Here is a 14,480-nt window from a genome sequence, read left to right on the forward strand (position 1 = left end):
ATTTTTTTTTCATGATGAACAGTTTTCACGAAATCACTCAAACGTTTATCGTCATCAGTTCCTGCTCAGGTGCCTAGCCCAATATTCAGTGGTGGAAGCATATAAAAGCATTTGTTATTTCATTTTGTGTGTTTTTTAAGTTCCCTATATAATTGAATTAGTGTAGCTACAGTATGATTCTCCAATGATGCTTACTGGTATACCTAAATATTTTGGTTTGGGGTTTCTTTTTTGTTTGTTTTTTTTAGCTTTTAAATATTGCATTTCTCTTAAATATATGCAAGTTGATTCTGGTCAGAATCTGGTGTTGGCCAGGGGTGGGATTGAAATTTTTAGCAACCGGTTCTCTGCCTGGTTGCTGGGTAGACATGACCGTGGCGTGTGGCTTAGTTGGCTTTCTGTACCACGGTGTACCCCACGCTCTGGAGGCTTTCCTTGAGCCTTCGGGAGGGTGAAAATGTCCTCCCCTGGGCTCCGGAGGCTCTCCAGAGGCCAGAAATGAATCCGTTTCTGGACTTCTGATACTTCTGGTAGGTCCATTTTTCACCTTCCCAGAGCCTCTGTGTGGACCCTGCACTTACCTGGCAGGTTGAACGGGCTGCGTGGAGACTCCTGTGAGAACCAGGGCTGGGTGGGCGAGGTCAGCCGGTCCTTGTAACTACCAGTTCGGCCAACCACATTAAAATTAACATCTTGTTCATCCAAACCTGTCCAAACCAGCTGAATCCCACCCCTGGTGTTGGCCCTCATATCCGTCAATGTCTTCCCAAGGACATAGGACAATATACTGTATCAGCATAGATAGGTGCAGTGTTGGCCGTTTGTAATTGTCAGATGGACATTTTTGTCAATGTGGACATTTTTGATTATTTGAATTTTTTAAAATTAGTTTATCGAAATATAAAATGCAAAGAAAAATTAAAATAAAGGAAAAGGCAGAAGGGGGAAAGGGAAGAGGAAAAAGGAAGAATAAAAGAATTGACTTCCAACTCTTTTTAGAATAACCAATGTGCAAATTTCCTAAGTGCCATCTGAGATTTTTGTTTTGTTTTGTTTTGTTATGGCACCCAGTGTGCTGATAACTACTGAGACCACCGTGGCCAGTTTATACCATCAACCTTCAATTTTTGATTTACAGATCTTGATGTTTTGTGACCTTCTCCAATTCTTTGTCTTCTCTTCTACTATCCCCATCTTAATTATGTACAATTCCTTCTTTTCACAGCTATTATTATTCTGAGTAGTATCTTTACAGAAAAATTACAAGTTCAACCAACAGGAAAGAAATATATGAAAAAGGTACACAAAAAAACCCCAAAACAAAACAAATAAATTTGGTATCAGTTGTTCTGATACAGCATTTTGGTTTTTATGGCTCTCCAGATATCACACAAAAGGAGGGGAAGGCTAACATAAAACAACAATCTTGTAAGAGCAAATGGAAGCTATTAAACAGTATCACAACATAACAATTCAGACTTAATGGGACATTTTAAAAAAATGGGATTACTGATATTGTTCATTTAAATATGCTATTACTAGTATTGTTTCATTATACATTTTCTTGTACATGGTTTTCATGCTTAAGTAACCCCTAAATTGGAGTAGAGCAAATTGCTGGTAATAGGTTTAGAATGTAATGCACCATAGAGCTTTAGGGTTCGAACCAAATGTTGCCATAGAAGAGATGAACAGTACTGTAACCTTTTAAAGTATTAGATAACAAGCAATAGATGCCTGTTTAGTGTTCATTTCATTTCCTTATCTCTTATCTCCTTTAGTGTTCATTTCATTTCCTTATCTGTGTGAAATGTCATCATAATCTGGTATCCAGAGTAAAAAATTAAGCCAAAGTTTATGTATTCAATAAGGAAGTTTGGCTGTTCTAGCGCCACATACTGGAGTGAGTTCCCGTTACTTGTCCCAGCTTCTGCCAACCTAGACGCAAGACTCTGAGGCTTGAGTTTCCTCAAAGTTCCATTTTTTTAATTAGAGATGTCCTATTGGCACATCTAGAACAATCTGAATCTGAAAGTTTCCAGGTTTTCCTCACCCAAAATAAAGTTCAAGTCCCTGCCCAGCACCCACATGTCCAATCACATGATCCAATCAGGTGCCATCCAAACCAGGAGTTGCCTCCCAGTCACCTCATTGCAGCTGGGGGCCCAGTTGACCTTGACTTTCTGAGAAAGAATGTTATTATGGCTACATAATATTATGGCCACACTCTGAAAGAAAACCTCTCCCATTTTCCCACAGTACAAAATGTGGCAGGCCTAAAGTCCAAAAGGTAAAAAATGGCTTCCAGGCCTGACAGCAGGCAGAGTGGGGGTTCTCATGGGGCCAACGAGCCCCATGGTTGTGTGGGCCCCTGGGCCCCTCATTCAAGGCTACACAGACAGGTTTTGACCTCTTTGCAGACGGCCAGAAAATGGAGGGCTTACCTCTACTCTGGAGGGAAGGTGTTCCCACAAAGGAGGGGCAGTGGCAGAGAAGGCCCCCTTTTATTTAAGTGGATAGGAAAGCTGTATCTGTGCCAGATACACTATAAAGCAGGGGTGAAATGCTACCGGTTCGGACTGATTCACCGGTAGTAAAAAAAATGCTACCAGTTCGGGTGAACCGGTATTTCTGATGATCAGCTGTAACATGTGATTTATATTAGCTAGAATCGTTGGATTTCCTGCTTTCTAACTAATCTAAATCACGTGGCACAGCGGATTTCCCCCCACCCTCACTGTTCTACTTATTTGGAAGGCTTCAAAATGTTGCTTTTTTAGTGATGCGCAGGCATGCCTCAGGCACACATGCGCACAAAGTGCACAAAGTGTGTGCTCGGTAGCAGACTCACAGAACCTGTAGCAGACTGCGGAGGATTTCACCGCTGCTATAAAGTCTTTATTCTCTTACAGTGTTATTGCATTTCCTTTTACTCTTCAGGAGAATAAATAATGAAATATCCCAAACCAGAGAAGAATTATGTCCAAGGATGCCAATGCTTTTCCACTAATCCTTGTATATAGACATTTGGAGGAATTGCAGGGTTCCATTTTAAGACAGAATAACCGATAAACTGGAATGGCAGAATCTAGCACAATTTCAGAGCAGCAGGAAAGCATCAGAAAAGTGTTGCAATATTTTTATCTCTCTATTATTACAATAACCGCCTATGAATGTTTGTTCAAGGTGTCTAAAGGGAGCCATTACTTTTACATGAGGCATTTTCCTTATTGATAGTGTCATTTTTTCTTGCTGTAAATGCCTGTATTCTAATCCTTGGACTTTGTGGTTTTTGTAACCAGATATAAAATTGAAACCTATCAACAACAACTCTTTCGGCTCATTTTAATTAATAATTACTCCCTCACCTGATTACACCATCCCAGTAGCCCTTCAATTTTACACATTCGATTCAAAACAAAAAATCTTTTTCTATCTTTTTTTACCCCTTCCTCATTCACACATTGCAAACCATGCAAAAAGTTCATCTGCAACCCCAACCTGTGGTTATTTTTGAAAGCAGTCAGACATTAAGCAATATTAGCAATACTTCGCCATGTCCCTGCTCGCTCATTCCCAGTGATTGCATGGACACCTGACACTATTGCTGCTAAGGGAAAGGATGTTTAAAATCTGGAAATAGTGTACTCCTGATTCACAGTATTTCTGTGAGAGGTTGAGAGATATTAACTGGTGGAGATGCAGTGCTAATCCATGGACCATTTAACATGGTTTGTTGACTATGCCACAGTGGATACTTTCCCACAGCACACTAAATAAATAGCATTATGATTTATTATGCTGTGGGAAACTACTTGCCAAAGGGGACTCATTGAGATACAAATTACACACACACACACACACACACACACACACACACACACACACACACACACACATATATATATATATATATATATATATATATATGTATGGGTTTATAGATGAAGGAAATTGTTTATCATAACAGAGCTTTTATCCATAGAGATTTGTTTCGGACATTTAGAATAATTGCATCCAATAACACATACCAATGTTTCGATGAATGCATCAGTGCCTTTAGTAATCAGAATTTGAACATCCCTGCCCTAAAACAATAGATTATGTAAATCGAGGTAAATCTAATTCAAACGTTCAAATTGATTCAGAAAAATCAAACCATTATAGTTTGAAGGCCTGGTTAAATTCAGATTCTACCCTCTGAATTAGAATTATTTTTTGTTGTTGAAAGCAGTGTTTATTTCTATGGTGCTAGTAGAGATTCTATCTAGTAACGCAATATCAGGATTTATTTATTTTATTTATTTATTTAGTTGTTTGTCAAACAGGTACAAGATAGCAAGTATAGGTATGAACATAAACATGAACAAAGGAAGTAAATACAGATAAATGGAGACAGTAAGACAAGGATGGTAGGCACGCTGGTGTGCTTATGCAACCCCCCGCCCCCATTACGGATTTCTTAAGAATGGGGTGAGATCCACAGTAGACAGTTTGAGATTGAAGCTGTGAGGGTTAGAGGATGTAACAACGGAGTCAGGTAGAGCATTCCAGGCATTGACCACTCTATTGCTGAAGTCATATTTTGTGCAATCGAGTTTGAAGTGGTTTACCTTGAGTTTGTATCAATTGTTTGCCTGTGTAGTATTGTGGTTGAAGCTGAAGAATGTGTCCAACCCTTTTGTCTCTTTTCTAATAAGTTGTCTTCTATGTGTCTTTTATTACTTTCCCGGCTACAAATCCATCAGTCATCTCTATACTCTAATCATTCTACCAGGTTTCCTTTTTGTAGCTCATATGTTGAGGGTGTCACAAGTCACAAGTCACAAGGTTGTATGAAAAAGAGCAAACTTAACTGCAACGAAATTCTGAGAGGGAAGAGTCCATGTCAGAAAATTTGGTGCTTGTATAATGTGGAATTAATGCATAATCTTGGATTTGAATAAGTAGGGGATAAATGCCCCCTCTATTCACATACACTATTATCATGCCACTTAGCTAAGCTATTGTGATTATTTCCTCATTTGGAAAGCAAACATTAAAACTGTAAGCATAATACTTGGCCCATGACTTGGTGAATTTATTTGATAGAGGAGCTATTATTTGCCTGAGGTGAGATTTACTGTCTTATTTGTTTCCCATTAAGTGTAAACATAAAGAATTCCCCACTGCCTATTGCTTGCCCATACGTAATTTACAGCATTTTAAATCTTCTCTGTTACCTGCAGGAAGGGAGACGGGGGAATCCTTGCTCTTAAAAGACATTCTGTCATGCCATCCATTAGTATTCCTTAAATGCGTACATTGGATTACTTCAACCTCATGGTGCACTTTGTAAATTCTTTCCCGGAAGAACAAGCAAAATATATCAACCACTGTCAAGATAGTGCGGTGCCTTGCTTTTAATCTCTGCAGTTCTTTTGCAGGTATGTTTGATCAGCACCATGAAATGGCACCTAAGGAGTAGAGCAAGACCATAAGTACAGTTAATGGTCCAACATTTGGATTGAAAAAAAAAATCTTAAATGGATCTGTGATAAGGATCAAAAGAGCCTTTATGGAGCAACCCGTCTTGTGTCATGCTCCTTGTGGCATAGGAATGGCCTTTTTTGGGAGCTAAGAAAGCAAGCTTCAACATAAAAGTGTTCAATTGCTTTGGCTGCCAACAAGGTTTATCTTTATTAGGGATGGATTTTGACAGAAAACGGGCTTGACTTTGGCAACCATGGTCTGAAATCTTTCAGAAAGAAACATGAATGAAATTATATATTTTTCCTCAATGTGTAGGGGTACCTAACTCACAAGGGATTCAATGTTTGATTGTAAGGTCCAAGAGATACAATGAAATCCAACTGAGTTCAATTTTTTTGATATTTCCTTACACCCAATAGACAGTATCTTGCCAAACTAAAGCTAAAACCTTCTAGCGTCATAGATGTAATATTGAGAGATTCTAGAGTATGGATACCCTGACTTTCTTTCTCCCTCTTCCATCCAGCTGTGCACTGCACAGTCTCTTAATCTGGGTTTCTTGCTGCAATATCTGGAAGTTGAATCTTGGCAACTGCATTTCTTTCCTTGTTGGGTCAAACTGTCTTACTGCTTAACCAAGCAACATCTTCAGTCTGAAGAAGACTGAAGGAAGCTACTTGGCTAAGCAGTGAAACAGTTTGAACCAACAAGGAAAGAAGTCTAGTTCACATCATTCAACTTCCACTCAACACTACCTGGATGACTGGCAATCTTCATTGACACATTCTCTCTGCAAAGTACAGCTTCCTTCCTGGGAAACCATGATGCTCCTTCTTCAGGTACACATTCCATAGCATTGAAGAATTGAGGTGGCGCAGGGGTTAGAGTGGTGTTGATGTGCTTTTGCAAATGGAGAGGATTCATTTCTTAAAATATGAAGTAGAATCCAGTTAGGAGAAGATGCTGCTTCAATGTAGTCCTCTCTGGCTGTAGAATAATTTTTATTCAGAAATAGGTACTGTATGCTTGAACTCCTTTGGCCTTTTGGAAGCAAGTTAAAAGAGAATTGTCCTAGAGAGTTTTTTTTTTAAATGAACAATAAAATGGTATAAACATGATTATGAACTCCAAAGTTTAAACCACTGTAATATCATGGTTATTGCTTTTATTATTATAATTATTATTTATGTACACTGGTATGATTGCGACAGTTTAAAAAAATCATATATTAATAAATAATATGTTGAGCCATGGTGGCAGAGTGGTAAGAGTGCAGTACTGCAGGCTACTCCTGCTGATTACTGGCTGCAAGCAGTTTGGCAGATTGAATCTCACCAGGTTCAAGGTTGACTTCCATTCTTCCGAGGTCAGTAAAATGAGACCTATATTGCTGGGGGAAATAGCTGACTCTGTAAACTGCTTAGGGAGGGCTGTAAGGGACTATGAAACAGTATATGTCTAAGTGCTATGTAGTATGAGTAGCTCTTGATAGGTCTCTGGGCTATTTTTCCTTAAACCTGATTGAATGTATAGACATGTTCCAACTTTCTTTGCTCTTCTGCCTTTTACATTCTTTTGGTGGTAATATCTGAGAAGATTCTGGAAAAATCTAACAAACAGCTGAGCACCCTGGGATATACTAAGTGGAATATCTCTGCACTCCTTTACAATCTCTAATTGAATTTATAAATTGAAGGCTTATAATTATTTAATATTAGAATGAACACTGGTCTTTTTCCCCCCCTCCAGCTTTCAACTGTGTTTCTATACTCACACACAGTTATAATGCAGTTGAAGTCTTTGATATTCCTTTGTTGGATGTTGAATCTTCTTTTTTCAAACATAAATGAGAGGTGGGATTCTTTTTTTTTTTTCTATTATAACAACATCTAGTTTCTCAAAAGGCATTATATTACAAAAAAAAAAAAAACCCACATAGTTTCGATATCAGATGTAGGAAGTTTTGATTTTGGCAGTTTGTTCTTAAGGTATTTTTTTTTCAGCATCTGATTTGTCATTTTCCTATTCTTTTCTAAAATTACCTACACATATTTTTCCATTTCCTCTTTCAGTGGAATTATTTTGATGTCAGCTTATCCAGACAAAAGTCTTCCACTGTTTAAAATCAACAAGACACAGCTCCAATACTAACACATTCATAATGAATAAGTGCTGCAATGGAAAACTACACAAAGTCATCAAACAAAAGAAAAGCCTTGGAAAAATATATATAAAAAATTAATAGAAATATTGTAGTGGAGAAAAGTCCAAAGAGCATATCATAAGTGAGCCTACTGTGGGTGTACGTACTTTATGTTTATGTAAGCAAAAAACCAAACATAAATTAGCAAATATATATATATATATATATATATATATATATATATATATATATATATATATATATATATATATATATATATATATGACAAAAATAAGAGAACTGAGAGTTTTATAGAAATGTCACTTCTTTTCTTTTATATATATATTTTTTATTTTTTATTTTCAAAACAAACACAACACAAAGAATCTTCCTTCTTTACATACTGTAGAAAGTGTATCAGTTGGTTACAAAAGACTTTCGTGCATCTCTTCCATAATTCATATTAACTCAAGTATTTTAACTCAGATATTTATACATTTTACGATCATCATACCTCCATTTTCATTTGACTCTAATTGTTTAAACATCCTTCATCATAAAATATACCAAGATTTAATACATAACCACATACTAGCATTTCATTTACTATTTCTAAAATCCTCCAATAACACTGAATCCTCTATCATCTTCTATATCCCTATCACCTCTATTTCTATCATCCCTATCTCTGTCTTTTTTTTTTTTTTTTTTTTTGAAATAGGTGGAAGAATTTCTAAGCACCTTCTGGAGACATAAGTGGCTTACTTCACTGTCATATTTTAAAGAGTAGAAATCTGGGCTTGAGTTGATTTTTTTCCCCCTATCACACAGCATTTTGAAAAGGAAATTATAGTACCTAAAGATTTTCCTATGTTTAATTAGAAGGTAAAAGTCTTGTCCTTGGCTTGGTCAGAATTTTGTAGGGCATACATTAATATTTAAGGACATGGCTCAAATAATTACTTTTTCCCTTCTGCCCTCTATGATGAGTTCATTTTATTGGTTCAACAATTTGGAACAGTTTCAAACATTAAATAGTTCAAAATAACAATAGCAATAGTATTTAGACCTATATATCACTTCATAGTGCTTTAGAGTTTCCTCTAAGCAGTTTACAGAGCCCCAACAATCTGGGTCCTCATTTTACTGACCGCAGAAGGGTGGAAGGCTGAGTGAACCTTGAGTTGGTCAGGATCGAACTCATGGCAGTAGGCAGAGGAAGGCTGAATGAACCTTGAGTTGGTCAGGATCGAACTCATGGCAGTAGGCAGAGTCAGCCTGCAATATTATCGCATTGTACAATACAATTGCATTGTAATGACTGTGCCACCATGGTTCTTAATGTAGCCCACAGTTTCCACAGGTTTAAATCTAGTTTATAAAATTATTTTATAAACTAGATTTATATAAACTAAGAGCAGAGCCTTCTCTGTGGCGGGCCCAGCCCTGTGGAATGACCTCCCCCCGGATATTAGGACCACTACAGACCTCCGCTCCTTCCGTGTTAAGCTCAAGACCCACCTTTTTCAAATATCTGGCTTGGCTCAACCATAACTTCGTTACGCTCCTGAGGGGTTCTTAATTTAGCAATTTTATTTAAGGGGATTTTAAACTGTGTTTTAATTGTGTTTTTAGCTGTGTTTATTGTCCTTCACTTACAAGTCTACCCTCCTTCATGCACAAATGTAATTGTCCTTGTTTTTTCGTATGTATGTGTGTCCTATGTGTATTTTATCCTTTTGATTGTATGCCGCCCCGAGTCCTTCGGGAGAGGGTTGCGGCTAATCAAATAAAATTTATTATTATTAATTTATTATTTGATTCATACATACCAAAAGTGAATGAAAAAGTGCCATAGGAACTATGGGCAACCAAAACTCCATAGATACCCTAAGCAGGAACTCCATAAGGATCACTTTAAAAAAAGATACCGTATAGTCACCCCTCTCCTATCCTTATTTTGTGGACACACTTTTCTTAGCTTCTTTAGTAAGAAATTTCAAAAGATATTAAAAGAGAATTCAACATGGGATTTTTTTTAAAAAAACATATGCTTCTCTTCACTGCTTTGCTCTGAGCTCTGACATTCTGCATGCTAAAGCCGAACAGAGATTAAAATAAAATCTTAGGTCACGGTCAATAGACAGATAGGAAAGGAAGCATCCAGCTATTACGTTTATTGGGTGTTTGGTTTCAGGCCTTGTTTACATGACACTTCAAATGGTCTGTAAAATGGGTGCAGTGTTTGTATCCAGCATCAGGCTGGCAATCATTAAGCTGTCTTATAAAAATGGTCAGCAACAGAATGTAGCTTTCATGAGCGAGGGATTTTGGCTTATTCCAGACTATTGATATTAGAGGCATGAAAATGCTATGTCTAAATAGATTGAGGATTAATCCATCTGTTTCCTAAGCCCTAGCCATCGCCCAGGATATCAAATGAAATTTGATGTGCAGTGATCTGCTCTGGAAAACAGAGCTCACATCCCAAGACTAAAAGAGGGTCTAAGGTCCAGGGTCAGTACTTGCTAGGTGCATCTAATATAATGCACTAGTGAATTTGCAAAGGTTATGTTATTGTAGTCTTACAACAAAGTAGACTTAGTTCATCTAGTCCAATTTCCTGTGTGGGAGAGATGACGTCATTCTTCCAAGTTTGAAAGTGCAAACCTCCCTCCCACTACTTTCAAATGCTTGGCTGGATCTTTCCTAAGTTTCTTTCACTGACCATTAAACCACTGGAGGCTCCATGTTATGTGATTGCTTCCTAGGCAGCATCTATCATTCTCATTGCCACTAATGCATTCCATTACAGTGCAGGATGCTATTATGCAGTTTGGTTCTTTGACCTACAATTGGCCCAATGTTATACAATAAAGCCATTCTCAGAGGATCTCAATATGAGAGAGAGAGAGAGAGAGAGAGAGAGAGAGAGAGAGAGAGAGAGAGAGAGAGATGGAGAGATGGATTACCTTGCTGAGAAATTGCAAGGTTGAGTTTCTGCAAAAGGATCTAGGGGGGGGGGGTGCTCATATCCATTTCTAAGCCAGCATGACTAAATGCCAAAGGCGCATGGAATGCTGTTACCTTCCCACCAAAGGTGGTCCCTATTTTTCTACTTGTATTTTTAATGTGCTTTTGAACTGCTAGATTGGCAGAAACTGGGAAGAAGTAACGGGAGCTCACTCCGTTATGCAGAGATTTGAATCACTGAACTGCCAACCTTTCTGATCGACAAGCTCAGCGTCTTAGGCACTGAGCCACCACGTCCCACTTTCTATACTTCTTTGCAAACAACAAACAAACAAAAATTTAACAGCTGGGATAATATTCACAAACACCTAATATATGCAGCTGCAGGTATTTCATGTTTCTCCATTATAATCTTTGGTTGAATCTGTTGAGAAGTATAATCTTGATTCTCTAATCAGAAAAATACCCTAATATTGTTGTCTTAATTTTGAATCTCTGATCTCCAATCAGATTGCATTTTACCACCTGCAGACTTCAATACTGTGTGTGTGTGTGTGTGTGTGTGTGTGTGTGTTTGTGCACATGTGTGCATTCGGAGGGTGTTTTTCCCACAAATCTTACAATTCAGAGCCCTGAAAGGAAAGGAAGCAGATCACATTCTCCAAATTAACTAAAAAAAAAAGTCTCTAAAGAACTTTTCCTGAGACTATGTATAATCTCATTTAAAAATGAAAATAAAGCAATGACTTGTCCACCACTCTCTGGCCACTTGCTTTTGTTTTCCTTTTTGACTTTTGGTATGGCTCATTGGCAGAGTTAACCTTTTTCTGTAGATGATGCCCCACTGAGAAGTATCTTTCAACTATCCTGGTTCGACCTATTATAAGTAGTCTGGAAACTACAGAAAACTGAACAGAATTGCATCCTTTGAATATATGTAGCTCTAGACCACTATGCCCATTAACACAATGTCTTTGTGTTAAAAGAGCCAAGGTGGCACAGTAGTTAGAGTGTAGTACTGCAGGCTACTTAAGCTGACTGCTAGCTGCAGTTCAGCAATTCAAATCTCACCGGCTCAAGGTTGGCTCAGCCTTCCATCCTTCCGAGGTGGGGAAAATGAGAACCCAGATTGTTTGAGGCAATAGGCTGATTTTGTAAACCAGGTAAAGAGGGCTGTAAAAGCACTATAAAGTGGTATATAAGTCTAAGTGCTAAGTGCTAAAAGTTTAGTATATATAAGACAATCTAATATTAAGAAATCATCTGTATGAAATGCAGTAGTCGTACAGCAGATGTGCTGTCTTCGACCCACTCATTCAGAGAAGACAACTTCATTACTTAGTACAAGGTAATACAAATGCCGACAAGAAGCAGAAAGAAAATAAATACTTTTTTTTTTTAAAAAAGGAGGTTACTAGAGTGGCAGGATAAAAGAGGAAACTAAAAAAATGGAAGAACTACAGACTCATTGAACAGAGACTAACGGAGATTAGTCTAGAAATTCTTATGCAGAAAAACTGAGAGTTAAGAGGGATGAAGACAAAAAGGTATGCATCTAGGGAAAGGCAAAGGATCACATTAGAAAGAACAAAAAGGGAGGGAAATAATCAGTAGAATCTCTTTCTCTTTCTTCTTTCTCTCTTCTTCCCTCTCTCACCTTCTCTGAATAAATTGCAACAGAGGGGAGTGACATAAATGCAGCAACATTCCCAAGTGGTCTGCAGGTTCTGTAGATGATGATAAGCATTGGCCACAGTAGTGGGATGCAAAAAGGTTTTAGTACTGGTTCTGTGGGTGTGGCTTGTGGGCGTGGCTTGTGGGAAGGATACTGTAAAATCTCCATTCCCACCCCACTGCAGGGGAAGGTTACTGCCAAATCTCCATTCCCTCCAGATCAGCTGAGACTTGGGAGGCAGAGAATAGATGGGGGCGGGGCCAGTCAGAGGTGGTATTTACAGGTTCTCTGAACTACTCAAAATTTCTGCTAACGATTCTCCAGAACTGATCAGAACCTGGTGAATACTATCTCTGATTGGCCAGCTATTTACAGTAATATCAGAGATGCCTTGGGTCACTGAATATCTATCCTAGACTCTGCCCAGGTAAGGAAAGAAAGAAAGTAGTGATAACATTTGGGTGGGGTTTTTCGTTTCATTTTTGATTCTCTAATCTCTGTTTGAATCTTTCCAAAGTTAATTCTAATCAAAAATTGATCATCTCAAATTAATATTTGATTCACCATTTTGACTTGAAGGAGTCATTACCCTCAAAACTCCTTTAATCAAATCCCTCCTCCTTCAAAATTTCACTCAGTGATATATTTCTCAATTATTGAAAAAAAAATCTATCTGGTGAATGCTTTTTAAAAACAAGTCAGAAAAAAGACAACAGCAAAATTCACCACGCTGTAAAAAAAAAAAGATGTGGAGACTCTAGAAAGAAGGCAGAGAAGTTCAACAAATATGATTAGGGGACTGGAGGCTAAAACGTATAAAGAACAGTTGCTGGAACTGGGTATGTCTAGTTTAATGGAAAGAAAGACTAGGGGTGACATGATAGCAATGTTTCAATATCTCAGGGGCTGCCACAAAGAAGAGGGAGTCAAGCTATTCTCCAAAGCACCTGAGAGCAGGACAAGAAGCAATGGGTGGAAACCAATCAAGGAAAGAAGCAACTTAGAACTGAGGAGAAATTTCCAGTTAGAACAATTAACCAGTGGAATAACTTGCCTTCAGAAGTTGTGAATGCTCCAACACTGGACGTTTTTTAAGAAGAGGTTGGATAACCATTTGTCTGAAATGGTGTAGGATTTCCTGCCTTAGCAGGGGGTTGGATTAGAAGATCTTCAAGATCTTCCAACTCCAAGTCTTTTTTTACATCATGGTGACCAAAACTGCATGCCATATTCCAAGGGTGCCTTACCAATGCATTATAAAGTGGTATTAACACTTCACGTGATCTTGATTCTATCCCTCTGTTGATGCAGCCTAGAACTGTGTTGGCTTTTTTGGCAGCTGTTGCACACGGCTGGCTCCTATTTAAATGGTTGTCCACTAGGACTCCAAGATCCCTCTCACAGTTACTACTATTGAGATCAACAGATCAATGTCTCTTTTTGATGATCAACTTTTGATCATTTAGATAACTTCTTTCTATATTGACACTTTGCTGAGTGTCAAGACAGCAATGACTAGGACTGGCAATATCTGCTTACCTACAGTATCTTCTTGTGGTGGATGCCAGGGGTTCAAGTTTATAAGGATATTGGCAAATGAAGACTCCTTCGTTTCTTATTTTACTCAATACAATTGGATATTGTGTCTGCATTCATATACATACTGGGTGCTGTCAGATTTTGGCACTGAACTTCCCTCTTTAAAATCAGGCTGAATCCTAAAACTGTAATCTGCATGCAGCAAATCAATATACAACAATGCTGTCTTTCATTATTACACTGAATATTGATTTAGTGATGCATTGGTAAATCTGTTTTTAGTTTCACGATAGTTTTCTTAGAGATAGTTTCTGCAAGAATATCATAGCATAAGATTCCATACATGTCTCATTTTACCTAAGAAATTGTATTTGATAATAATTTATTTTCTGAACTGTTTAATAAAAATAGACACTTTTAAAAATGGTTGTTGCTAATGACAGGACTATGAAGACTTGGTTCTGTTTGAGCCTGGGCCTCAAGTGTCTATTGCACTATCTATGATAGTGCCTGTATCTTGACTGTGAAGACTGTGATTTTTTTGTGATTTTCCATCACCTCAAGTGCTATTTAAGGTTTTTTTTAACGTGATTTTATTATTTTCAATATTGTCAACCATCCAGTATTAGATAGCTCCAATGTATTAATCAAGTTTGCTTTTGCCTTATGTGGGGAACA

Source organism: Natrix helvetica, assembly GCF_964273705.1.
Source record: "Natrix helvetica genome assembly, chromosome: 10".
Lineage (NCBI taxonomy): Eukaryota > Metazoa > Chordata > Lepidosauria > Squamata > Natricidae > Natrix > Natrix helvetica.